Source organism: Saccopteryx leptura, chromosome 2 (assembly GCF_036850995.1).
Source record: "Saccopteryx leptura isolate mSacLep1 chromosome 2, mSacLep1_pri_phased_curated, whole genome shotgun sequence".
NCBI lineage: Eukaryota > Metazoa > Chordata > Mammalia > Chiroptera > Emballonuridae > Saccopteryx > Saccopteryx leptura.
The window spans coordinates 121,656,118-121,683,163 of record NC_089504.1 but is presented as its reverse complement, the minus strand read 5'-3'; the positions used below and the strand labels follow the sequence as shown (position 1 = coordinate 121,683,163).

Genomic DNA, 27,046 nt, shown 5'->3' with positions numbered 1-27,046 from the left:
TCTGAAGCTGGAAACGGGGAGAGACAGTCAGACAGACTCCTGCATGCACCCGACCGGGATCCACCCGGCAAAGCTCTGCCCACCAGGGGGCGATGCTCTGCCCCTCTGGGGCGTCGCTCTGCGGGGACCAGAGCCACTCTAGCGCCTGGGGCAGAGGCCAAGGAGCCATCTCAGCGCCCGGGCCATCTTTGCTCCAATGGAGCCTTGGCTGCAGGAGGGGAAGAGAGAGACAGAGAGGAACGTGGGAGGTGGAGAAGCAAATGGGCGCTTCTCCTATGTGCCCTGGCCGGGAATCGAACCCGGGTCCCCCGCACGCCAGGCTGACGCTCTACCGCTGAGCCAACCGGTCAGGGCCGTGGAAAATATTTTTATCAGTAGTAGCAGCAGGGTCAACTTGAGTGCCTGGTCGCCTGCGGTGACCCATTTGAAAGAAGCATCATTAATTTGGATGTTTAAGTGATGCTCTTTTTTTGTTTTTTGGGGTTTTTTTTTGTTTTTTTTGAAGCAGCTTTGGTATTACCTTACAGTCATGCCATGTTTTTGCAGATGTTTATCAAGTTGAGCTTGATGTCATTTTTGCCCATGTTTTTGAATTTCTTCTATGCTATTGATTCCTTCATCTATATCTTCCACTTCAAACTTCTGCCTGATATCTTATTTTCTATACCTCAAAGTTTTCCCAAATTCTAAAATTCTGCTTCTCCTAAGCTTGGTTAATTTTCTCCTCTTCCCAAACACTTCTCTTTTTAATCCCTATGTAATAAATGGCATTGTCACCAGCTTAGCTGGCTAAGGCGAAAATGTGGAGGTCCTTTTGGAGACCTGCTTCCTTAATATTTACAACCAGTCTCTCAACAAACTGTGTTCATTCTACTTTCAAAGTACATCTTGAATTTCCAATCACCCTCTGCCACTATAATTGCCTTGATTCAGGACTTGATTAGTCTTTTGCTAGACTATTGTTTCTTCTGGCTGAAATGCTCTTACCCACCTTGACTACCTGATAAACACGTTTTCAACACTCAGGTTAAGTTAATCTCTTCTGTATTCCCTAGCATCTTGCTTATGCTTCTGTAGTAGCCTTAGCCACATTATTGTATTATTCATTTATGTTAGGTCTGTCTTCAATTTTCTGTTCTCACAGCTTACATGACATTAGATTTGTTCATTCAGCAAGTATATATTAAACATGGAGCAGGCATTCTGGTAGATTCTCCTATACAAAATAGACATGTTCTGAGACTTTGTGGGACATATAATAGAGTGAGAGAGATACATATATTGCATATGTTGGGTTAAAATAAAATAAACAATTCTGGTACAGTATAATGAGCATAGTGTTAGGTGGATGACAAGCACACATGAAAATATATAATGTAATGCTATGGGCTTAGAAAAAGGTTTTTCTGAAGCATTTAATCTGAGAATTTCAAGATGAGTTAGAGCCAGCCAGATTTAGGAAAAGTGAGACTAGAAAGGGTAATATTCCATTTAGAGAAAATAACATGTACAAAGACCCAGAAGTCACATAGAAAGGCCATTGAAGGAATTGAAAAAAAGTATTCTGAGGCTATCAGTAAACATCTGCTGAATAAATAAGGTCTGGGGACATGAGTACAATGTTATACTTAGTTTTCTTAAAACATAGAACTATTTTTGATTAAATTGTACAACAAACTTTTAAAAAAGTTTGTGGCCTTCCCTGTATTCTTAAACAAAAACCACTTAATTTCATTTTTATTTGATAATTCATGATAATTAATAATAATTTTAGTAATTACATTGATGTGACAGTCATGGTTTGTTGCTTCTGATTATATCCATTCCCTCCTTTCTTCTCCCTTGTTAACAAAACCTGACTTGATTGGGGTGGAGAGTGCTCTCCTGTCAGGCAGTACACTGTGATTGGTCTATGGTTGTGCTATCCAACATGGAAGCCACTAGTGGCTACTGAACACTAGGCTATGACTGAGGCTAGTTCAAATTGATGTGCTAGAATTATAAAACATATCCTGGATTTAAAAATCTAAGTCCAAAAAGAAGAAAAGAATGAAAATACACCTTATGAATAATTTTTATATTAATCACATGTCAAAGTGATAATATTTTACATACATTGGGTTAAAACTATATTATTAAAATAATTCACTTGTTTCTTTTTACTTAAAAAATATGCCTACTAGAAAATTACAATGTGGTTCACATAATATATCTACTGGACAAAGCTGATCTAGGCTATTCATAACAATGTTTTTTCTCCCTTTCCCTTATCCAGCCTCCTGTAAAGGTAAGGATGGCCATGTGACCCAATTGTGTCCAATGAGTAAATCTCCCAGGAGGTTTTTGTTTCTCTGTTTGTTTTTTAAAAACTTTGACTTCTGGTAAGAAGGGACTGAAATTGCTCTGCTCTTTTGTTCCCCTAACTTCTGTCTCCCTTGCATTGTGGTCATGATGGCTAGATCTACTGCAGTCATATTTTAAAACCATTTGAAAACTGATTCTTAATGGCTTAATATTTATCGAAGGAAGGCCAAGAGAATCACAAAGATTTTTGTCTGGATATAGTGGTGATGGTTACACAACAATATAAGCATGTTTAATATAATTGAAGTGTACATTCAAAAATGGTTAAGATAGTAAATTTTATGTTAGGTGGAGTTTACCACAATAAAATATTGAAATAACAAATAAACTTTAAAAAACCAACAATAATAAATAAATGAAAACATGATTTAAAAATTGTGAGTGATCAAAAAGAGATCATTGGTTTTATGAAGTTTATAATTTAGCAGGGAGATATAAACAGTATAAAATTAGATTATTCATCTATTAGAAGGTTATTAGTGCTATAGACACAATAAGCAGAACAGGGTAAAGGGGATTAGGCATCCTGAAGTGGGTTGCTATTTTAAATAAGATTGTCAGAGTAGGCTTTAGTAATGAGGTGACCTGAGCAGAGACATGGAGATGATGGAATAAACCATGTGAATATCTGGGGAAAAAACATTCTCAGGCAGTGGTAACAGCCAGTGCAAAAGTCCTAGAATAGGAGCGTGTTAAAGAGACCACAAGGAGAGCAGTGGGGCTAGAACAGTGTGAGTAGAAGGGGGAGTGGAGTGCGGGGTGGGCAGGGGGAGAGAGGTAAGGGTTGAGATTACACAAATAAGGGGGCTTCTGATCATATAAATTCTGGGGATCATTTAAAGGACTTTGGTTTTTACTTTTCAGGAAATGGAAACCATTGCAAGTTTTAAGGAGGGAAGTAACACAATGTGACATGTTTTAAAACAGTGGTCCCCAACCTTTTTTGGGCCACGGACCGGTTTAATGTCAGAAAATATTTTCACGGACCGGCCTTTAGGATGGGATGGATAAATGCACAAAATAAAATTATGTGACCGGCGTAAAAACTGTGGTATTTTAAAATATAATTGTCGAACTGAAGATACAAGTGTCAAGAGTGAGTCTTAGACGCATGTAACAGAGGGAATCTGGTCATTTTTAAAAAATAAAACATCGTTCAGACTTAAATATAAATAAAACGGAAATAATGTAAGTTATTTATTCTTTCTCTGCAGACCGGTACCAAATGGCTCACGGACCGATACCGGTCCACAGCCTGGGGGTTGGGGACCACTGTTTTTTTTTTTTCACAGAAAAGTTCTGTTTATTAATCCTCTCATGAGAAATCTGCATAATCACCACAAACAGTCGCTGAAGAATCTTTACTCCTTCTTTTTGCCAGCACCGACGTCAGCCTTTGCAGTCCCCCTGACTTTCTTCATTTTGTTCTTACGTTCCTTTCTCTGTTTTCTTGAGGTCTTCTTCTTTTCATACAGTCCATGTCTTGCAAGTCTGTGTTTGGGTTCATTTTTCTTTGCATAGTCCAAAGAATCATAAATCATGCCAAAACCAGTTGTCTTGCCACCACCAAAATGGGTTCTGAAGCCAAACACAAAGATGACATCTGGTGTGGTCTTATACATTTTGGCTAGTTTTTCCCGGATTTCTGTCTTGGGTACTGTTGCCTTCCCAGGGTGAAGGACATCAATGACCATTTGTTTCCACTGAAGTAGTCTGTTGGTCATAAACTTCCTGGTCCGGATAGTTACTGTGTCATCCATGACGGCAGCCGATCTTCAAGCAGCGGGGAGGAAAAGAGAGCCACTTTATCCCGGCCAATCATATCAACGCTATGGAAGGACCTGGGGACCACTGTTTTAAAAGGACAATTTTATATAGAAAGAACAGATGAAAGGGGCAAGAGGAGAAGTCAGGAGACCTATGAGAAGGCTTAGATTAGAGTAGTAGCAGTGGAGATGATGGAAAGTGATTAGATTTTTTTGAAGTCATCTTTTTTATTACAGCCTGTCTAGTAGTTATAAAATAGTATCTCATCATAGGTATTTTTTTTTTTCAAATTGAATTAATTGGGGTGACACTGGTTAATATACAGGTTTCAGGTACCCAATTCTACAACATGTCTCTGTATACCATATTGTGTGTTCACCCTTCACAAGTCAAGTCTTTGTCCATCACCATTTATCCTTCTCTAGACCCTCCTTCACTTCCCCTCTTTCTCACCCCCTTGCAATCACCACACTGCTGTTTATATCCATGAGTTTTTTCTTTTTTTTTTGTCCTTTTTTGCTCAAACCCTCCACTCCCCCCTCCCCCACTTACCCAGCCCCCTACCCCAGTGGCCCCCAATCCCCGGGCCGCAGACTGGTATCGGTCCATGGACATTTGGTGCTGGTCTGCAGAGAAAGAATAAATAACTTACATTATTTCCATTTTATTTATATTTAAGTCTGAACAATGTTTTATTTTTAAAAAATGACCAGATTCCCTCTGTTACATCTGTCTAAGACTCACTCTTGACGCTTGTCTCGGTCACATGATACATTTATCCGTCCCACCCTAAAGGCCGGTTCGTGAAAATATTTTCTGACATTAAACCGGTACGTGGCCCAAAAAAGGTTGAGGACCACTGCCCTACCCCACTGCCAACAGTTCTGAGCTGAATGAACAAAATGAACTAAAAATAAAAATAGGGACAGACTTATAGATAGAGAGCAAGTGATTAGATTTTAAAATATATTTTAAAGTTAGAGCCAACAGAAATTTCTGAAAGAGAAGTGGGGTGGTGAATAAAGGAGTCAAGGAAGTCTTCAATGTTTTTTTGTTTGTTTGTGTTTAGTGATAGAGAGAGAGAGGAAAGGAGAAAAATGAGAAGCATCAACTTGTAGTTGTGTCACTTTAGTTGTTCATTGATTACTTTCTCATACATGCCTTCACTAGGGAGCTCAAGCCAAGAAGAGACCACTTGCTCAAGCCAGCGACCTTGGACTCAAACCAGCAACCTTTGGGGTCATGTCTATGATCCTACGCTCAAGCTGGCAGCCCCATGCTCAAGCTGGTGAGCCTGTGCTCAATCGGGATGAGCCTGCAATCAAACCAGTGACCTTGGGGTTTCCAACGTGGATCCTCAGTGTCCCAGGTCAATGCTTTATCCACATGGTCAGGCGACTTTGACATTTTTGAAATGAGCAATTGGACAGATGGATTACCATTATGAGAGAGGTTTTTTTTGTTGTTGTTTTTTGTGGTGTAGGGTTGTAGGGAAGAGGAGTTCAGTTTTGAATACACTGAGTTGGCTCTATTATCATTACAATACATTTTTTTAAAGTTGCTTAAGTGAGGGCTGTGGAAAGTATGAGTCAGTGATATAGCATCTGTCACATAGTATTGGCTCAGAGTAGGTGTGTTCTCTTAGATGGGGAAGGATAAAAGAAGAGGCAGGATTGTAAGAGCTCCATGATTGACTCAATGGTTTCATGATCCTCACATGTGTAACTGAAAAAAAAAATTGACCATAATAACAGAGCTAACAATGATTGAGTTCTTACTGTGTACTAGACACATGATATGTCAACTCATGCTTACATGTATAAATCGAAAGAAATGTTAAATTTGATTTAGAGGCTACTAAAAAAAATGTGTAATTTTTTTCCCCATCCAAATTTATGGAAATTTGTTTTTTGTTTTGGGGCTCCAGGTTAAGAATCCTGGTGTGCTTTAAAATTTATAAACACATCTTTGTGTACATTGTTCATCTTTACAAAATCTTTATCAGGTAGATCAGTGATGTTATCCTTTCCACGTTCAGAGGGCTAGAATGGCTTGTGTGTGTGTGACATGCTGTTGAGTCAGCTTTGGTTCCTGGTGACCCTATGAATGAGTGATGTCCACAATGCCCTGTCCTTAACAGCCCTGCTCAGCTCTTATAAACTCATGCCTCTGGCTTTTTTTTATGGAGTCCATTCTTCTCACATTTGGTCTTACTTTTCTCCTGCTTCCTTTTATTTTTCCAAGAAATACCATCTTATTCAAAGAATTCTGCTTTCTCATGGTTTACCCAAGGTAGGACAGCTTCAGTTTTGTCAGCTTTGCCTTCAGCAACATTTCTGGCTTAATTTGCTCAAGTGTGTTGAACAAGGACTGGCTTGTTTGACATTTGATTCTGCATTATTCCTTACTTTTGTGTTCCAATCACCAATAATTATCAGAATGTTTTGTCTTGGTTTATCAACTTCTTGGATACTTGGGTAAAAGCTTTCAATTTCATCTTCTTCAGCCTCTGTAATTGGAGTATAGACTTGAGTGATGGTTATGTTAATAGGTTTTCCTAGAAGGCTGATTAATATTATTTGGGCAGACTTTGCATTGTAGCCCTTATGTGCCTGTGCTATATCTTACCCCACTATTAAAGAGTGGCTTGCTTAGCCTGACCTGTGATGGCGCAGTGCATAAAGTGTTGACCTGGAATGCTGAGATCGCTGGTTTGAATCCCTGGACTTGTCTGGTTAAGGTATATATGGGAGTTGATGCTTCCTGCTCCTCCCCCTTCTCTCTCTCTTTCCTCCCTAAAAAAATGAATAAATAAAACTTTAAAAAGAAAAATAAAAGAGTGGCTTGCTTAAGATAAAAATGCCAGTTTGAGAGTCAAGGTTCTCTGACTTCAAGGCCAATTATTTTTCACTACCACCTTGCCATTCAACTTTTTATTTATAACACTTTTAAGCCTGTGAGAATTTTTGAATAATACAACAAACACTTTGTTGGGCAGATAAAATATATTATGCTCACTTTGTTAAAGATGGCGCTGCCCACATGGAAGCCCATCTCCCAGGTGATGATATTAGTTGTCCTTATGCTTGGAATGGGCGTAATTATATTAATGTGTGTTGGGGGCGGGCTGTGGGCAGGCAGGATCCTTGTAGCCTGGGGCTTAGTTTTAGGACTAAGCCTTTCCCACCCTTTTTGATGTGGGGTGGACTTTGTATCAGAGACTTTCCTATTTTGTATATTGAATCAAAGGGGTTTTGATTTCTGTACTATAAAGTGGGGCAGACTGGTAGCTTGTGCTCTCGGTTCCTGCGATTAGCATTAGAGAGCAGAGCAGAGAGAGGCCATGTGGAGGAGGCCAGAAGAAGCAGCCAAGATGGTGGAGTGCTGAGTGAGAAGCCAGTTTGTGCAGAGTTTGTGCAGGGAGAAGGAAGGAGATAGGGAACAGAGGTGAATAAGGCTGGTGAGCTAGACAACTTTGATTCTAGGAAACTCGGATAAGTCAGTAGCTTCGTGAGCACTAAATGAGTGGGTTTTAGAGCCCAGTGTGTGTTTTTACTTGCCCACTGGGTGCAAGCTAGGATTAAAGATGATGGCCCACCAGTTCTTGGCTCCATTGTTTCATTACTGTCTGTCCAAATCTAATGTGAACCTGCATGGGCCAGGTGGCTATGATGGTGGTCACGGCAACTGGCTTCACAGACTTGTTACCCTTTACCTACATAGTTTATCAGCTGTTATATTTCCAAGTTTATATCTTTACACACACACACATACACACATGAATTTTTGAAAGTAAGTTGCAGAACTCCTGTCACCTTCAAGTATATTTAACCTTTATCTTTTTAACCTGTATCTCTTAAGTGTAAGAATATTTGCCTACATAACAAATCTTTTCACACTTTTAAGAAAATGAATAATAATAATTTAATAACATCACCTAACATAACCTCTATATTTAAATTTCTATTACTGTCTCAAATTCTTTTATTGCTCTATTTTTTCTATCTAGGAATCAATCTAGGATCATGCATAACATTTGAATATTGAATCTTTAATCTCTTTTAACAGAACAGTTTCCCCATTTTTTTGTTTTTCATGTTAGTATCTTTTTTGAAATAGGTCACTTGCCATGCAGAGTGTCTCACATTTTGTATTTGTTTGTTTTCTCACAATTAGGTTTAGGTTAAAATATTTTTGGCAGGAGTCATGCAAAGGTGAATGTCAGATTGCTCCACTATTAATTAAGATAGAGTCTGCCAGATTTCTCCATTGTAAAGATAAACTATTCCTATTTTAATTGATAGGTTATCTGTGTAATAATACTTTGAGACCAAGGTTTTAGCATCCATTGATGATATTTGCCTAAATTAATTACTACACTGGTGGCTACAAAACTCCCTTTATCTCCCTATGCTATCTGAAAATGAGGAAACTTACCCTAAAGCTTTATTTCCAGTACCCTGAAACCACTAATATATTTCCCTATGGACATTGGCTATGCAGTGACGGAAGGAGCAGGAAGTGAGCCCTGGGATCAGATAGCAGATCAGATAGCAGACAGGTGATCATTGTGTTCCAGACAAGCCAGGAAGGGCTTATTATTATGAAGCAAAAGAGCTGCCTTTGTGACAGAAATGGTTTCAGTTCTGTAATTCTTGGGTGGTTACGGTTGTTTTTTACATAACTTACCCAACTTTTCTTTCAAAATAGTTTGTTTGTTTTTTTTGATGGAAAAAGAATTATGGCAACATATACAGGGTGAGGCAAAAGTAGGTTTACAGTTGTGGGTACACGAAACAAAATTTATTCTTGTATTATTACTTATTAATTATTATATTATTTTTCATATGAGCAACTGCAACCTACTTTTGCCACACCCTGTATTTGGTATACATCTATTTTAAAACCGCTTTACTATTTTTATCTATCTCTTTTGCTTTCTTTTTCTACCCTCTTGTTTTCTATTATCTTCTTTCTCTAGAAACCTTTCTTCTTTTAAAAAGTCTGCTTAAAATTCTGCCTGAATTTTCTTTGTTCTTAATTTACCTCTTCCAATTGACCAGTTCCTACTTTTTTCTTCTGGTTAATATGTCTCTCCTGCTCTTCCAGGTAAGCTGAGGGCTTCAGAAATTATAACGTAACTACATTATGACATAAGATGCCCTAGGTTCAACTCTTTATATAATTAAATATTTGATTTCAGAAGATTATCATTTGAAAAGATATTACAAAATATTCTCAAACAACTGTGATGGATTTAGTTGTCTCAATAGTATTTTGGTTACTTTAAAATATATTATTTAATTACCATGCTTTTTTTTCTTCTATAACTGAAAAATAGGAAGCTTTTTTTTTCTTGGTAATTTCTAACCACATTTTTGCACTGTGGTTTCATGTAAGCAGTAGCTGATAAACAACTGATAACTGTTGTTATGTACAGAATTTGTACGTGTAAGGTATGAAAATGAATAAAAAAATGTTTGAGAAAATGTATATTGATTGAAGTCTCCAAACATCACATTCCTATGGCAAGAAAGACAAATGGATTTTCTCTAATGCATTCAGCTGTTCCATAAAGATCCCTTTGGTTGTTCAAAGATTACTGTCATGATTTATTTTGTAATTTAAAATAGAGTAAAGATTAAAAAAATTTTGCCTTCATGTGTTTTAATTATTGGTTTTTAAGAGGCCCTACAGGCTCTACCAATTCTCTCCTGAATAATTTACAACTTAAAATAATGACAATACTATAATGTATGGCATAGTTTTAAATTGACAAATGTAATTTTGCGACCAATATGATTTAAAATTTTCTAAATCAAAGTTAGGGATAGGCTCATACACAAGAAGGCAAGAAGGCCCTCTGTGTTGGCAGTCTGTGAACCTGCTTGTCCCTCTCTTTCAGTGGTTTGGAAAGAAAAAGCTGAGGGAGAATTTTGCTCTGTCCCAAAAACATCCCTGATCCTATCCCTGCCATGTTTTTCCAGAAGAAAGCTGTTATCTTTTAAACATTAACCCAAATCTTATGTAAACCTTCTGAGGCTAGAGAAATTTTGGGCAAGAAGAATAACTTATATTTTAGAAGGATAAGGTGTCTGAAGATCTGCTTTGAAGCTTGTTTAAGATTAATCAAGAGTTCTCTATACTTAGATGACCCTGGAAATTATCCTTACTGAATTAGTCAAATGCAAAATGTGTGGTAAGAAAATGATGGAACCTTAGCTGGGTAGCTCAGTTGGTTAGCATCATCCTGACTTGCCAAGGTTGCAGGTTCAATCTTTGCTCAGGGCACATACAAGAATCAACCAATAAATATATGGATAAGTGGAACAGTAAATCTATGTTTCTTTCCTTCTCTCTCTCTCTAAAATCAATTAAATAAAAACAATTTAAAACACCCCAAAATGATGGCAACTGTGTTCTGTAGAAATCACTTTGAAAATTAAAATATAATGACTCCATGTTAGAAAATAAGGTCTAAATCAGGTAGTTATTAAAGTTTCCTTCAGCCCTGGTCAGGTAGCTCAGCTGGTTAGAGCAGTGGTCCCTAACCCCAGGGCCGTGGACTGGTACCGGTCCGTGGGCCATTTGGTACTGGTCCACAGAGAAAGAATAAATAACTTACATTATTTCTGTTTTATTTATATTTAGGTCTGAATGATGTTTTATTTTTAAAAAATGACCAGATTCCCTCTGTTACATCTGTCTAAGACTCACTTTTGATGCTTATCTCGGTCACATGATACATTTATCCGCCCCACCCTAAAGGCCGGTCTGTGAAAATATTTTCTGACATTAAACTGGTCCATGGCCCAAAAAAGGTTGGGACCACTAGCCATTAGAGCACTGTCCTGAAGTACAGAGGTTGCTGGTTCAATCCCTGGTCTGAGCACATACAGGAATAAATTGATGTTCCTATCACTTTCTTTCTCTCTCCTTCCCTTCCTGTCTTGCTAAAATCAATAAGTTAAAAAAATTTTAAAAGTTTTCTTTAATCCTTATAACAATAAAATTTCAGTATAATATCTTTACTAGATCTCAATTTTAAACTGAATGCTAAAAAATACTATAGATTTTATAAAAATTCAAAAAATAAATGTTTAAGTTAAAAAAAGTGTTATTTACTAATGTACGTACAGTCTTAATGGGAATTGAAATGAGTTTGAATTATATGACATTTTATGGATGGTTAAAAATGACACCAATTAAACTGAAAAATACTGTACTATTTTATTATAATCTAAATATTATTGGGTTTATGACTCAGTTTTTTTTTGTTTATTTTTGTTTTTGTTCTCTTTTTCTTCTTTTAGGTGAGAGGAGAGGAGATAGTGAGGTAGACTCTCACATGCGCCCCGACTGAGATCCACCTGGCAACTCCATCTGGGGCTAATGTTGAAGTACCAAGCTACCTTTAGTGCCTGAGGTTGATGCGCTCCAACCATGTTGTCCTCAGTGCCCAGGGCCATGCTTGAACATATCTATATATCAAGCCATTAGCTGTGGGGAGGGAAGAGGGTGTGAAGGGGGAGAGGGGAGAAGCAGATAGTCCCCTCTCCTGTGTGCCCTGATCAGGAATCAAACCAGGGACTTCCATAGGCCAGGCCGATGCTGTAGTCACTGAGCTACTGACCAGGACCAGGATATATGTATATATACATATATATATTATTATTTTTTTTTTTACAGAGACAGAGAGAGAGTCAGAGAGAGGGATAGATAGGGACAGACAGGAATGGAGAGAGATGAGAAGCATCAATCATCAGTTTTTCGTTGCGACACTTTAGTTCATTGATTGTTTTCTCATATGTGCCTTGACCATGGCCTTCAGCAGACTGAGTAACCCCTTGCTCAAGCCAGCGACCTTGGGTCCAAGCTGGTGAGCTTTGCTCAAACCAGATGAGCCCACGCTCAAGCTGGTGACCTCAGGGTCTTGAACCTGAGTCCTCCGCATCCCAGTCTGACACTCTATCCATTGTGCCACAGCCTGTTCAGGCTTGATTATAATTTTTGAAAGCATATTCTTATAGTCTTTTGAAATAATAAAAAAACAAAAACAAAAGAGCATTGAAACCTACCATTGAAGATTTTCTGATGTCTAAGTCATTGCAACTTATGTCTGCACTCTAGCTTATACACTCCTTTGAGAGCAAGAACAGTAAATCTTATTAATTTTTGTAGCTCCTTGTTTTTGGTTCAGTGCCTTGAATATGGAGAACACTTAGTAAATATTTGCCAAATATATTGAGAAATATGTATCAAACCTTAAAGACAAGATATAATTAGCAGAGAACAGCTGAGGAAGAGAGAAATTAACTGACTTCACAAGGACAATAAACTAAGTTTGTGCCATTGTATGGCAAAATTTTAATGGCCTCTATCTACCCATGCAAGTCCTTAGTGACTTTTTTCTCTATTCTTAACACTCTTAATGTCTCTTGATGACTTTTCATTTCTGTTGGCTAGAATATGTATTTATTCAATAAGATTCCATGTGTCATAGAACTATTTTTGGTAGAATAGATTTCTGCAATAATTTTTAGCATTCTATAATCCTGTCATGCCATGGAATCTCTTAGGTGAACACAGTGGAGAAGAGATATTTGCAGGTTAGTTGGAAGAGATATTAAAGATGTTAGTTCTCTTGTTTAAAAGTCACAGAGACCTATGGAATGGAAGAAAACATTGGAAAGGGCAAATGGGTTTGAGGTTGAACCACAGACACAGTTGGCACCAGGGACTCAAATGCCATCACAAGCCCATGTTTTCACCTCTTGTGTACATTAGTTTTCTTACCTCTTGTTGCTGCTGAGATTTCTCGGTGTGACAGAGAACACGTTTGCCAACAGCTCTTGAGCTTAACATATGACCCCTGCCACTGACTGGACTGTCTCAGTTCTTCTAAAAATCCTCAAACAACAAACACACAAAATTAAAATCCTCTTGTTGGCCCACCTTGGGAGACCTGAGGACCTGTTATACATTGAATATGTCCCCTCAAAAGATATTGAAGTTCTTACTACTGGTATGACAACACACCTCAGTGCAATTTATCATGATTTGGAACTCAGTTTGGATCAGTAAACTTGAAAATCTTCACTGAAAATTTTCCATTGAATAAATTAGTTTGGTTAGGAATTGGGTAATTAAAAATTATTTAAAAATTAATTTGCAGATAGTTTTATTTAATTAGTATCTATGTCTCAGCTTATAAGTCACCACAATTGCAAGACCATTAACCAATTTGCTTTGTCTAGGCAGGTAGATATTTACAGCAAAATTGAATTTATGTGAAGGAGACCAAAATGTTTAAGAGCATGCCAATGAAAGATGCTGTTGATCCTGACCAGTGGTGGCACAGTGGATAGAGTGTTGACTTGGAATGCTGAGGGTCCCAGGCTCAAAACCTGAGGTTGCCAGCTTGAGTATGGGATCATCAACATGATCCCATGGTCACTGGCTTGAGTCCAGAGGTCTCTGACTTGAAGCTCAAGGTCACTGGCTTGAACAAGAGGTCACTGGATCAGCTTGAACACTGCCCCCCATTAAGGCAGGGAAGAGAAGCAATCAGTGAACAACTAAAGTGATGCTACTACAAGTTCATGTTTCTCATCTTTCTGGCACACACACACACATACACACACAAAATAGATGCTGTTCAGCAAAATAACAAATTCTTGTCTCAAACTGGTAGCCTTTCTAATTCTTTAATGACAAATTCTTTTGTAGTTGTTTATTTATGACAGGTTCCAGTAGAGACACAATCTAGTAACTACTGCTACCTTCTATATTTTATCAACTTAATCTTCTTTATAAGAATTTGTATTCACCATGTTAGACTTCATCAATGAGGATTTTGCATCAGAGTGAGTAGATTGCCTTTTCGTGCTTATGTTTTCTAATCAGAGAATATGATAACTAAGATTCTAGATCAAGGATCTAGAACCCTCAGGCCAAATCCAGAACATCATCTGTTTTTGGAAATACAAATTTATTGGAACACAGATATCTATTTACTTTCTTATTATCTATGGTTGTTTTTATGCTACAATACCAGAGTTGAACAGTTGTGACAGTGACTATGTGGCCTAGCCATTTTATAGCAAAAGTTTGCCAATTTCTGATCATCCAAGGAAGGAAAATAAATGTTTACTTAAAAAAAAGTAAGCGTGCCTGACCAGGCGGTGGCGCAGTGGATAGAGCATCAGACTGGGATGCAGAGGACCCAGCTTCAAGACCCCGAGGTCTCCAGCTTGAGCTCAGGCTCATCTGGTTTGAGCAAAAAGCCCACTAGCTTGAACCCAAGGTCGCTGGCTCCAGCGAGGGGTTACTCAGTCTGCTGAAGGCCCACAGTCAAGGCACATATGAGAAAGTAATCAATGAACAACTAAGGTGTTGCAATGTGCAATGAAAAACTAATGATTGATGCTTCTCATCTCTCTCCATTCCTGTCTGTCTGTCCCTGTCTATCCCTCTCTCTGACTCACTCTCTGTCTCTGTAAAAAATAAATAAATAAAATTAAAAAAAAAAAAAAAAGTAAGCGTACCATGGACAGATTTCTTCTTCTTTTTTTTTTTTTCTGAAGTTGGAAACGGGGAGGCAGTCAGACAGACTCCTGCATGCTCCTGACCAGGATCCACCCGGCATGCCCACTAGGGGGCGATGCTCTACCCATCTGGGGCGTTGCTCTGTTGCAACCAGAGCCATTCTAGCACCTGAGGCAGAGGTCACGGAGCCATCCTCAGCGCCTGGGCAAACTTTGCTCCAATGGAGCCTTGGCTGTGGGAGGGGAAGAGAGAGACAGAGAGGAAGGAGAAGGGGAGGGGTGGAGAAGCAGATGGGCGCTTCTCCTGTGTGCCCTGGCCAGGAATCGAACCCAGGACTCCTGCACGCCAGGCCGATCCACTGAGCCAACCAGCCAGGGCCAAGAACAGATTTCTCTAATCTTTTTTTTTTTTTTTTTTTTTTTAGCAAGAGAAACAGAGACAGAGACAGAGAGAGGGACAGACAGGAAGGGAGAGAGATGAGAAGTATCAATTTTTCGTTGCGGCACCTTAGTTGTTCACTGCTTTCCCATATGTACCTTGCCTGGAGGGCTCCAGCCCAGCCAGTGACCTTTGGGCTCAAGCCAGCGACCCTGCACTCAAGCTGGTGAGCCTGCTCTCAGGCTGAATGAGCCTGTGCTCAAGCCGGTGATCTTGGGTTTCAAACCTGGGTCCTCTGTGTCCCAGGCTGATGCTCTATCCACTGTGCCACTGCCTGGTCAGGTCAGGTTTTTTAGTCTTTGGAGTAAAACATAATTTCCACATTACTAATGACCTGGACCCCACATTTTTGTAATGAAATACATGATTTAAAATGCTTCATTGAACTCAATTTTTCTTATTTACAGTTGCTTGTAATTATTAGTTATTTTGCTCTTATAACTGATTTGTCCTATTGCAAATAACTAGTTACAGGACTGAAAAATGAAGGGTTGGCCAAAGGCATAATAAGTTTTGATGGCTTTGGCCCAATGTTTCCTGAAGCCAGAAAGATGCCTTTGCTCTACCAGTGGCTTCATCTCCTTAAAGGAAATCACCTAGGACCCAGAATAGCAAGCTTGGCACATTCTTTTTGCTTAATTGATTAGTTGATTAATTTGAAAGAGCAGAAATAGTGAAGAAAGGAATCTCTATTTGAGATATGAATTAAACAAAAGATTTATAATAATGTGACTTTCAAAAGTTACCTAATTTCTCTACACTTCAGTGGCTTTTTCTATAAAATGGTGATAATAAAAGTACATACCTCATAGGGTTATGAGGATAAACGAGATATTCCTTTTAAAGTGTTTGACAGAGTATCTTGCATATAGTTGAGGTATAATACATTTAACTCATTATTATCTCTTTAGCTTCATATCTTGACTCTTCTGCCATTTTTTTATATTTTTTTATTTTTCCAAAGCTGGAAATGGGGAGGCAGTCAGACAGACTCCCGCATGCGCTCGACCGGGATCCACCCAGCATGCCCACCAGGGGGCGATGCTCTGCCCATCTTGGGGCGTCGCTCTGCCACAATCAGAGTCATTCTAACGCCTGAAGCAGAGGCGTCAGAGCCATCCTCAGCGCCTGGGCAAACTTTGCTCCAGTGGAGCCTTGGCTTTGGGAGGGGAAGAGAGAGACAGAGAGGAAGGAGAGGGGGAGGGGTGGAGAAGCAGATGGGCGCTTCTCCTGTGTGCCCTGGCTGGGAATCGAACCTGGGACTCCTGCACGCCAGGCCGACGCTCTACCACTGAGCCAACCAGCCAGGCCCTCTTCTGCCATATTTTAGCTACCCACAACATCATTAATTCATCCATCTTATTTATTTGTTCTTTGCTGTTCTATATTGGATTCTTTAAAGAAATGAAACTAATAGAATATATATATGAAATTGTTTTACATGAGTTGTGAAGGTAGAGAAGTCCCAAGATCTTCAGCCAGCAAGCTCAGGACCCAGGAGAGCTGATGGTGTAGTTTCAGTCCATGTCTGAAGGCCTAAGAACCTTGAGAACTGATGGTATAAATTTCAGGTGGAGTCCAAAGGCAGCCAAAGACCAATTGTACGGCCAGTAGCCGCCATCATGGCCATTCACATGCAGGTTCGCATTGGATTCGGACAGTCGGTAAAGAAACAATGGAGCCAAAAACTGATGGGCCAAATCTTCTTTAATCCTAGCTTGCACCTGGCGGGCAAGTAAAAACACACACTGGGCTCCAAAACCCACTCACATTCAGTGCTCACAAAGCTACTGACTTATCCGAGTTTCCTAGAATCAAAGGTTTCTAGCTCACCAGACTTATTCACCTATGTTCCCCATCTCCTTCCTTCTCCCTGCACAAACTGCACAAGCTGGCCTCTCACTCAACACTCTGCCATCTTGGCTGCTCTTGGCCTCCTCCTTGTGGCCTTTCTCTGCTCTCTGTTCTCTAATGCTAATCTCAGGAACCAAGAGAGCAAGCTCCTGTTCTGCCCTCATTTTATAGTGTAGAAATAAAAACCTTTAATCCAATATACAAAATAAGGAAGTCTCCGATACAAAGTCACTTATCCAAGGCACAACTGGATTGCACCACCCCACATCAAAAAGGGTGGGAAAGGCTTAGTCGTAAAACCAAGCCTCAGGCTACAAGGATCCTTCCTGCCCACAGCCCATCCCCAACACACATTAATATCACCTGGGTGACGGGTTTTCACCTGGGCAGCACCATCTTTAACAAAGTGAGCATAATATATATTTTATCTGCCCAACACCAATGTTCCAGCTCTAATACATTCAGTAAGAGACAGCAAATTCTCTCTCACTCTGCCTTTTTGTATGGTGATTGGAAGTGAAGAACTTAGGGGCAATTGGGCAGATACCTACAGATTTGGTGAAGTTATTAAGAATGATGACAAAGGTGGGCATAGGAGTCTTGTGCCAAATATTTCAGGAATTTCTTATTCTTCTTTGAGTGTGCCATGCTTTTTTTATTCCTGGGACTTGCACATACTATTTCTGTTTGGAATGTACTTTCTCCTCTTTTCTGCGTGGAGAATCACATTTATTCTTCCAGTGTAGACACCACTTTCTCTGACAGGCCTGTACCAAGTCTTCCTATCCCAGTTGCTTTATCTCTGTGATTGCGTAGCACTTCATAACTACTATTGTGACACTTACCAAATAGTAGAGGAAGCCCTGTTTAAAAATCTGCCTCTTCATGGGCATGGTGGTATACTATAGTGCAGATTATGCATCCATCTTTGCTTCCATTCAATAACTATTTATCAAGTGAATGCTTTCCTATTAAAATATGAGCAAATTCAGGGCGTTTTTGTATACCTAGTACATACTACAGTGTCCAGAAATAGCAGAGTCTCGATAAATACCCACTGAATAAGTTCCATTACTATTTTCTAAAAAAACAAGATTCATAGACAGTAATTATTATTTTATTTATTTATTTATTTATTTTTTGTATTTTTCTGAAGTTGGAAACGGGGAGGCAGTCAGACAGACTCCCACATGCGCCCGACTGAGATCCACCCAGTATGCCCACCAGGGGGCGATGCTCTGCCCATCCGGGGCATTGCTCTGTTGTGACCAGAGCCATTCTAGCACCTGAGGCAGAGGCCATGGAACCATCTTCAGTGCCCGGGCCAACATTGCTCCAATGGAGAGCAATGTGGGAAGGGAAGAGAGAGACAGAGAGGAAGGATAGGGGGAGGGGTGGAGAAGCAGATGGGCGCTTTTCCTGTGTGACCTGGCTGGGAATCGAACCCGGGACTCCTGCACACCAGGCCGATGCTCTACCACTGAGCCAACCAGCCAGGGCCAGACAGTAATTATTTTTTAAGTGGCCATAGTAGTCCAATACTTGGTAGCATGAGTGACCCAGTTAACATTTGATTACAATAAAATATGGATCATATCTGAACTTTTCTATCTATAAATGTTTAAACCATACCAGCTGACCAATACAAGGTAAATGGAAAGTTGAACCAAAGTGAACATTTACAGTTAAACTTTAGGAGAGACTTGGAGGGATTTAGATTCAAAGGTTGGGTTGGTTTGCGTTGGAAATATGCTTGGAATTTATTGCAGCTGCTGGAGGATAGCCTGGAGGTGTGCACATTGTGAGCACAGCTGCTTTGTGGAGCAGTTAAATTGAGGTAGCTCTCCTTAGTGGTCAAATTCTCCTTATCAGGGTGCACTTTTTTTTTTAAGTTTGTATGGTAATAACCTAATTCCTTCCAGAGAAAGCTCACTAAAAGACTATTTGTGTTGCTTATATAAAATTATCAATCTAGTTTGTGCATTAGAATCATTTGTGAGGTGCTTTTTTTTTTTTTTTTTTTTTTTTTTTTGAACAGAGAAACCCAGGCTCACCTTTAGAGGTTCTGAGTCACAAGGGTGTTTATAAAGCTTCACAGGTGATTCTGATGCATGACTATGGTTGAGGACCACTGAAACATAGTTGAGTTCCAGTGAAGGATTTTATTGTGAATTATTTCTTCTCTGAAACCAAACATTAACTAAAATCTCTTGTGGTCATTAAATTATAGTAATCCCCCTTTATCAGAGGGGGATATTTCCCGAGACCCCCAGTGAATGCCTGAATCCACTGATAGTACTGAACTCTGTATATATATACTATATTTTTTCCTACACACACATATTGATGATAAAGTTTAATTTATAAATTAGGCTCAGTAAGAGATGAACAACAATAATGTTCTAACAGAATAATTACAACAATATACTGTAATTAAAATTATATGAATGTGGTCTCTCTCTCTCTCTCATAACTGATCTGATAACCATGATGGCTCCTAAGTGGCTAACGGGCGGAAGCGTGTACAGCATGGAGGCGCTGGACGAAGGAATGATTCCCATCCAGAAGGAAAGGAGAGGGGCAGTGTGAGATGTTGTCACTCAGAACAGTGCACAATGTAGAACTTATGAATTGTTTACTTCTGGACTTTTCTGTTTAATATTTTCAGCCCATGGTTGATGGCAGGTAACTGAAACTATGGAAAGCGAAACCACTAGTACAGGTGGGCCACACTGTATTTTAAAATTGCAAGTTAAAAAGAAGTCAAGCTCTTTTGTGGGAAGGTTCCCATCATGTTATGATTCATCCATTAGAAAGAAACATTTTGCTTTCTGTAGTGCTGTGCAGGGCAAACATGTTCATTTACGTGGACAATTCCCTGAGGTTCAGTTCCTGAATTTCATGACTCAGCTGTTGATGATGGTCCCGTACTGAGGCCAATGCCGAAGAACATGCCTACTGACGTGGAGAGGCAAAATGCAGCACTTGACACTCTTTTATGAAGAAGAAAATCATACTCAATTTCTAAATAATATGAAAATATTTAAAATTTCAGATTTAACATGTTTTATCACTTATTTTAATCTTTTATTTTAAAAAAACCTCAGGAAGTACTTCTGCTCTTATTACAGAATGTGAGATAATTTTTGCATTCTGTGTTAACACATCATAGATAAAAAACAGTGTGATGCCACTCTGACTGCATTTTCCCTTTGTATCTTTTTAACATCTACTTATCCAGCTTCTCTTTTATTTTACCTTGAAATTATTTCTATTTCTATATATGCTTTTCCTCTTTAAAAATAGTGGTGTTCTTTCCTATCTTGTACCTTTTTCTTCTTTTATAAGGGCACTTCATAGCAGGTCCCTTTCCTTTTTTCCCCATAGGTATTTAGAGCAGAACCATATCCTTTTGCTAAACACCAACTTTAAAGCAGAAAACCTCAATTTGACATTACCCTCTGCTAATCCAGGCCAAATGTCTTGTCTGACATAAAGTTTACACATTGTGATCTTACTCAACCTCCATGAATGTCCCTATTGATGGTGAATATAAGGGCTCCCAGAGATGTAAAAAGGAAGATACATCTCGACACTCCACACATATAATGTTTGTACATAGTAGGTCCCTGATATCTTTGAGTTTCTTTCCTTTTTCTCTTGGTAAAGCAGCCCTAGAAATATAGTTTCATCCAGGGCAATAGATTCTTGGTCTCGTTCCTATAACCTTGAAATCATTTGCAAATTTTAAAACTTTGAAAATGTGCCTCAGGGCTGTATCTTAAGGATATAGCAGGAAGTAAGACATTTTATAAAAGAGTCAAATTGATCACAGCTTAATCGTTCTTTTGTCTCCAATTTAAACACATTACCTTGAATTAGGACGTAGCTTGTTTTACAAACATGACCAACCGCAATCCCCTCTACTCCCAAATACATTCAAACACAGTCCTACAACTTGCTTTCTTATTTAGTCAATAGCAGCTCTAAACCTTGGTATACCTTTTTCCTTTGTTCTTTGCATTTAACAGACATTGGTCACTATGTACAAAATACTCTTTGGTTTCTTTCTTAATGACTTAGTGTTGCTTCTAATGTAAGGCTTTGCCATGCCTACCTTATTTTAACGGCCCTTCTAATTCATTTTACATCATGCTGCTGCAGTATCTTTTCCTTTATTCTAACTCAGGTTTGTTTAATCCAGGCCAAATGTCTTGCCTGACATAAAGTTCTCTGAGACTTTTTAATCTCTTCTGCTTTGTCTACCACGATTAGCTGCTAATCTCCAATGTAAACATCTCACCTCCAAGGCACACCAGATTGGTCCATATTTCACTGCCTCTAGGAAGATGCCCAACTACTATTTTATTTATGCTGAGCACAGGTAGAATCCAGGCTTTTCTTCATCTGCCTCTACACATTTTAGGAACATATTTAAGTCCAGCATTTGAACACATAGAGTTTCATCTCTTCTTGGAAAGTTTTCCTTTCCCTCCAAAAAAGGCAACAAGGATTTTTGTTACTTTTTAACCTGATGAATATCTGCAGTCTTTTAATTTCATTTGGACAACTATGTCTTATTTATTGTCTGCCTTATTTCAAGAGTTTTTTCCCCTTTATTATTAATTTTAATGGGGTGACATTGATCAATCAGTGTACATAGGTTCAGAAAAAACATTTCCAGGTTATTTTGACATTTGATTTTGTTGCATTCCCATCACCCAAAGTCCAATTGTATTCCGTCACCTTCTATCTGGTTTTCTTTGTGCCCCTCCTCTCCCTCCACCTCTCCTTCTCCTCCCTCCCTACCCCCACCCCAGTAACCACCACACTCTTGTCCATGTCCATGAGTCTCATTTTTATGTCCCACCTATGTATGGAATCATATAGTTCTTAGTTTTTTCTGATTTACTTATTTTACTCAGTATAATGTTATCAAGGTCCAACCATATTGTTGTAAATGATCCTATGGCATCCTTTCTTATGACAGAGTAGTATTCCATAGTATATATGTACCACATCTTCTTTATCCAATCATCTATTGAAGGGCTTTTTCGTTGTTCCCATGTCTTGGCCACTGTGAACAATGCTGCAATGAACATGGGGGTGCATGTGTTTTTATGTACCAGTGTTTTTGTTTTGGGGGTATATACTCAGTAGAGGAATTGCTGGGTCATATGGTAGCTCTATTTTTAATTTTTTGAGGAACCACCATACTTTCTTCCATAATGGTTGTACTACTTTATATTCCCACCAACAGTGGATGAGAGTTCCTTTTTCTCCACAGCCTTTAAGAGGTCTTAAAGCAACATTTCTGTGCAACTTTTGCCACTGCAGTGAGTTTGTAGGCCATTTAAGAGTAGAAAAGATGTGTTTTGAGACAGAAAAATTAGATTTGGGTCTCAGCTCTGCAACTTACTATGACTATAGAAAATTATTTAAACATTTTTTTTTGCTTGGTTGGTTGGTTTTGATTTTAATCTCCAAAATGAGGATAGTAACACAGGCCCTATCCAAACTAGCACACAACATTGTTATGTATGACAAATGAAACATTCACTGAAAAGACTTTGTGAATGGTGATAGCCTGTACAGTGGTACCTCATCTATCGCGGGGGTTAGGTTCCAGCACCCTCTGCGATAGGGAAAAATCCACGAAGTAACGACCTTATATTTATTTTATTATTTATATATATTTTAAGGCTTTATAAACCCTCTCCACGATCTCATAAACCTTTCAATTTTTTTAGGCTAGAAAATGTTTATTTTATTACAAAAATAACTAAAATAATAAATATATAAAAATACCTATACACAGCAAAATCCCACGATATAGCAAAAAATCTGCAATACAAAATTAGATATACAGTACACACTTAAAATATCTTAGTTTTAATATTCTTGTATCTGCCAAAGTACAAGCACAGTGGTAACCCCCGGGTAGGATTTACCATAAACTCATAGAATTGGTTAAAGTAACATTATAGTTGGTGTCTTTGATACATTAACAAAGACACATGCAGTTATAGCATACCTACTCGTATTAGGGTTTATTTTATTAGAAAGACACAGAGGAGTGCATATCATATACTATTAAAATTTCACTGAAGCATTTATAATAATAAGTTGTACTCCTATTGGTCTTGTGTTATGAAGTAGGGATTGAAACTCCTATTCTAATATATTGGGACTGGTAATAGAAAATCTGATTTCCTCTGTGTGACAATTGGAGAAGCAAAGATATAAATGGATTCATCTTTGATGCTTTAGTAACCTTTGTGATCCTTTCCTTCCCATAATGTAATTCTTTGCAGAAGGAATCACTACAAACTAATACATTTTTAAAATATGTTTGTAACTAGGAGTCAGATGAAATCCTAGGTAAAGTTCTCAGTGGAATCCCAGCTTTTCATCGTGCCACCAATGCTTTCATTTTGCAAGTGTGACCAGAGGATTAGCTCTTGGTACCAGGCATAATTCCGAGTTGAAAGCTGCCATGAATTCTGCTACTTTGACAGAATACCCTCTCCTAAAGCACTAATTGACAAAGAAGTAGAATGGTAAATAAGAAAGTTTAAAGTCAAATAAAAAATAATAAGAGACATTTGAAATGCTGTCAAACACACTGTGGACTTTATTAGGCACCAGATCTTGACTCAAATTAGGAAATAGTGAGAATTTAAGGCCTAGATTTAATAGAGTCCCACATATAACTCCAAATAGTTTTATAATTATTCCCCCACATATTTAATGTTAAATAAAAATGAACAATGATGTTTCAAAATTCTACTAGTACGTATGAATTAAAGAGAATTTTTATAACTGAAGAAGCATTCTGAGATAGTAATGGCTCAACATAAAACAATTGTTATACCTAAAATAGGGTGGATTGCCTGACTTGGTAGCACAGTGGATAGGCTGTTGGCCTGGGATACTGAGGTCCCAGGTTTGAAACACCGAGGTCACTGGCTTGAAAGCAGGCTCATCAGCTTAAGTGTCCAGTCACAACTTCAGTGTGGGATTACTGGCTCAGCTGGAGCCCCCTGTCACGGCACATACGAGAAATGATGAACAACTAAAGTGATGCAACTACGGGTTCATGCTTCTCAGCTCTCTTCCTTCTTGTTTCTCTCTCTCAAAAAATAAAATAAAACAAAATAAAATAAATTAAGGTAGACCAAAAGATGCTATAGGACCCACACCACCACTATCACCATTAACATAATATAAAATACAAATAGAGGTGATTTTCATCAAAAGTCATCAAGTTTTTTCATCAAAAGAATTTGACTTTTATCAAAACCCTAAAGCAGAGGCTGTGTGTTTCCTTCTTTTTGATTCAACTCTCCTTAGGCTTCTGTTGTCCCTTGCTTCTCTGTAATTGTCCGCTTCTCCATCTCTCTTGTCCAATAGTCAAACAGTTTTGCTCATTGTCGCTATTTTCTTGGGAGTCTATGAGATGATTCATTGCCAATTTTCAGACTCTACTGCCTGACCTGTGGTGGCACAGTGGAGAAGGCATGGACCTGGAATGCTGAGATCCCCCGTTCAAAACCCTGGGCTTGCCCAGTCAAAGCACATACAGGAAGTAACTACTATGAGTTAATGCTTCCCACTCCTCCCCACACTTCTCTCTTCTTCTCTCCTTTCTCTAAAATCAATAAATAAAATCTTTCAAAAACATTAAAAAAATAAAGATGGCTACTGAATTAGTGTGTTACTATTCTTCTTTCTCCCTTTATGTCATTTGCTTTTCAGTAGGATCTTTTTATTGCATGACAAAAATAAAAATAATAGCTAATTTAGTGACATTTACTATATGGCAAGCATTATTCTAAGTGCTTTAGACATATTAGTACATTTAATGCATATACCAATTCTATGAGATAGATACTATTATGATATATTCATTTTATAGGTCATGTAACTGAAGCATGGTGATGTCAAGTAGGCCATAAACTTAGAAGTGGTTTTGAAACTAGACAGTTTAACTCTATAGTTCTTAATCTGAAGCACTGAGCTCTCCGGCTTAAATGTGAGGGTGGGAGATACACAGTATATAATGGGACATGCCTGTACATTCGAGTCAGAAATATTTATTTAAATCCTGTCTCTGCCTCTTCCTGGCTGTGTGGCTTGCACAAGGTATTGAATTTCTCTGAAATTAATTTTCTAAGATGAAGAATAAGGACAGTAGTATTTATACCAAAAGCTTATTGTAGAATTAAGTAAATTAATGCATATAAAGCACCTACCACCGAAGTATAAAGCATTCTTAACCGGTCTGAATGTGTGACAAAGTAGAAGTGGGGAAGATATGTTTTGTGCAAAGGGACTTTACGCAACCACTCAGCTGGCCTTCTCAGCCTGTGCATAGAGTAGGCAAAAGTGGAACACTTGTAACAGCAGGATCAGATGGGCAGCCAGTGCTTGTCAGTCAGAATTAGGAGAAGGTCAAGGGCAATGTGAGTCCAAGGGGCAGAGGCAACAGTTACTATACCTAGGGACCAGAGGCTATGCCAATTACAGTGTCCTTCAAACCCTCATATTGACACAACTTGTTGTTAGCCAACTTTTAGAAGGAGATAATGAGCTTATTAGGCAGAGCTTTTTAAAATTAAGCTGTGTCCTGTAACACAAATATATATGATATAATTTCTCAGTAGGTTTAAAATTTATACTTACATAGAATATAGAAACCACTGTAAATGTTTAAAAATGTCCTTATAGTTGACACATCAGGTAGAAAGTGAATTATAATTTTTTATGCTTTCTCCATATCTTTCTCAACATGTAAAATTTGAGCTTGGTTTTACCTTGTGTGGGTAATTCTCTTTAACTTTACGTGCTAAAAGCAAAATCTGTTAGGAAGCTCTGTTCATTCTAATTTAGTAAACATCTGAAAAGATGTTGCATGTAACAGACTGTCATAAGCAAAGAGCAATTTGAAGAAATTTACATTAGCCAATGATGTCATGAAGACAGCATTCAGGGAAAACAGCCACTTCCCAAGTATTGGTTATTGAACAGATAATACTTAAAATGTTTGTCTTTCAAAACCAAACTCTAATAGACAAAACATGTCTGTTATTTTAAAGATTATTTGGAAAGAGTTAGTGTAAAGAGCATTTTGCACTGATACATGTCATTAATAGTTTACATTAGCTTCCCATATAAGGGAAGATACTATCCTACATTATAAATAGGTCCTGTGGGAAAATTGCTTCTTCCCTGAGGTTAAACAATCTAACATACATTTTTAATGTAGGGATAGTCTAAGGCAATTTGAAAGCTAACCCATGTTAGGTTGTAACATGCCAACCCTTAAAGTAACAAAGACTTCATCATTCATGGTGTTTTACAGACTAATTAAGTTCGGTCTCCATAGTTTATGGAATACATGGACAAGCTAAAAAAATGTGCTAAAAAGACCAAATAGTATTTCTCAAGAGTTATAAAGCAGCCAATGGCCAAGTGAGATAAAATATCGTATAGAGAGAATATTTAGGTATAAATTCTAATGAATGAAAATTATAAGAGGCAGGTGACAGTGATTACCAGCTCCATTTCTAATTCATTAAGGATGGAAAAGGAAGTGGTTTGAAATTGCAGTAGGAGAGATTTAGGTTAGATATCAGAAAGAACTTCCTAACTATTAAGGTTGCTGATCACTGAATAAAGGATATATCACATTCTTAAAGAGCACTTTGCAGACATTTAAGAATGAGACATAAACTTGTTTCCCAGGGATGGTTTAAAAGTAGTCCCAACCAATTGTAGTGACACTGATAAAGACTATATTCTGAAGTTTTTTAGATTCATCAGTGAAAGTTGTGTGTGTTTTTAAAGGTGAATAATGTAACTCATGATCACAAAATAAAACAGTGGATGCCACAGTCCAGTGACACAGCTATCTGGCACAATAAAACTCAGATGCCTTGTGAAGATGCTGAGTGATAAAAGAAATTCAGAAATAGATTATGGACACTAAGTACTGTACTTGAGGTTATTTTAAATAAAACAGTACACCAGTAGGATCATTCTTTTTTATGAAACTCAGAAAAAAAAAATCCCA

General features: G+C 38.2%; 1 pseudogene; it reads right to left on the bottom strand.

Annotated features, from left to right (window-relative positions):
* Positions 1-3,639: 3,639 nt before the first annotated feature.
* Positions 3,640-4,179, bottom strand: LOC136393106 (small ribosomal subunit protein eS24 pseudogene; annotated as a pseudogene).
* Between the last annotated feature and the right edge of the window lie 22,867 nt (positions 4,180-27,046).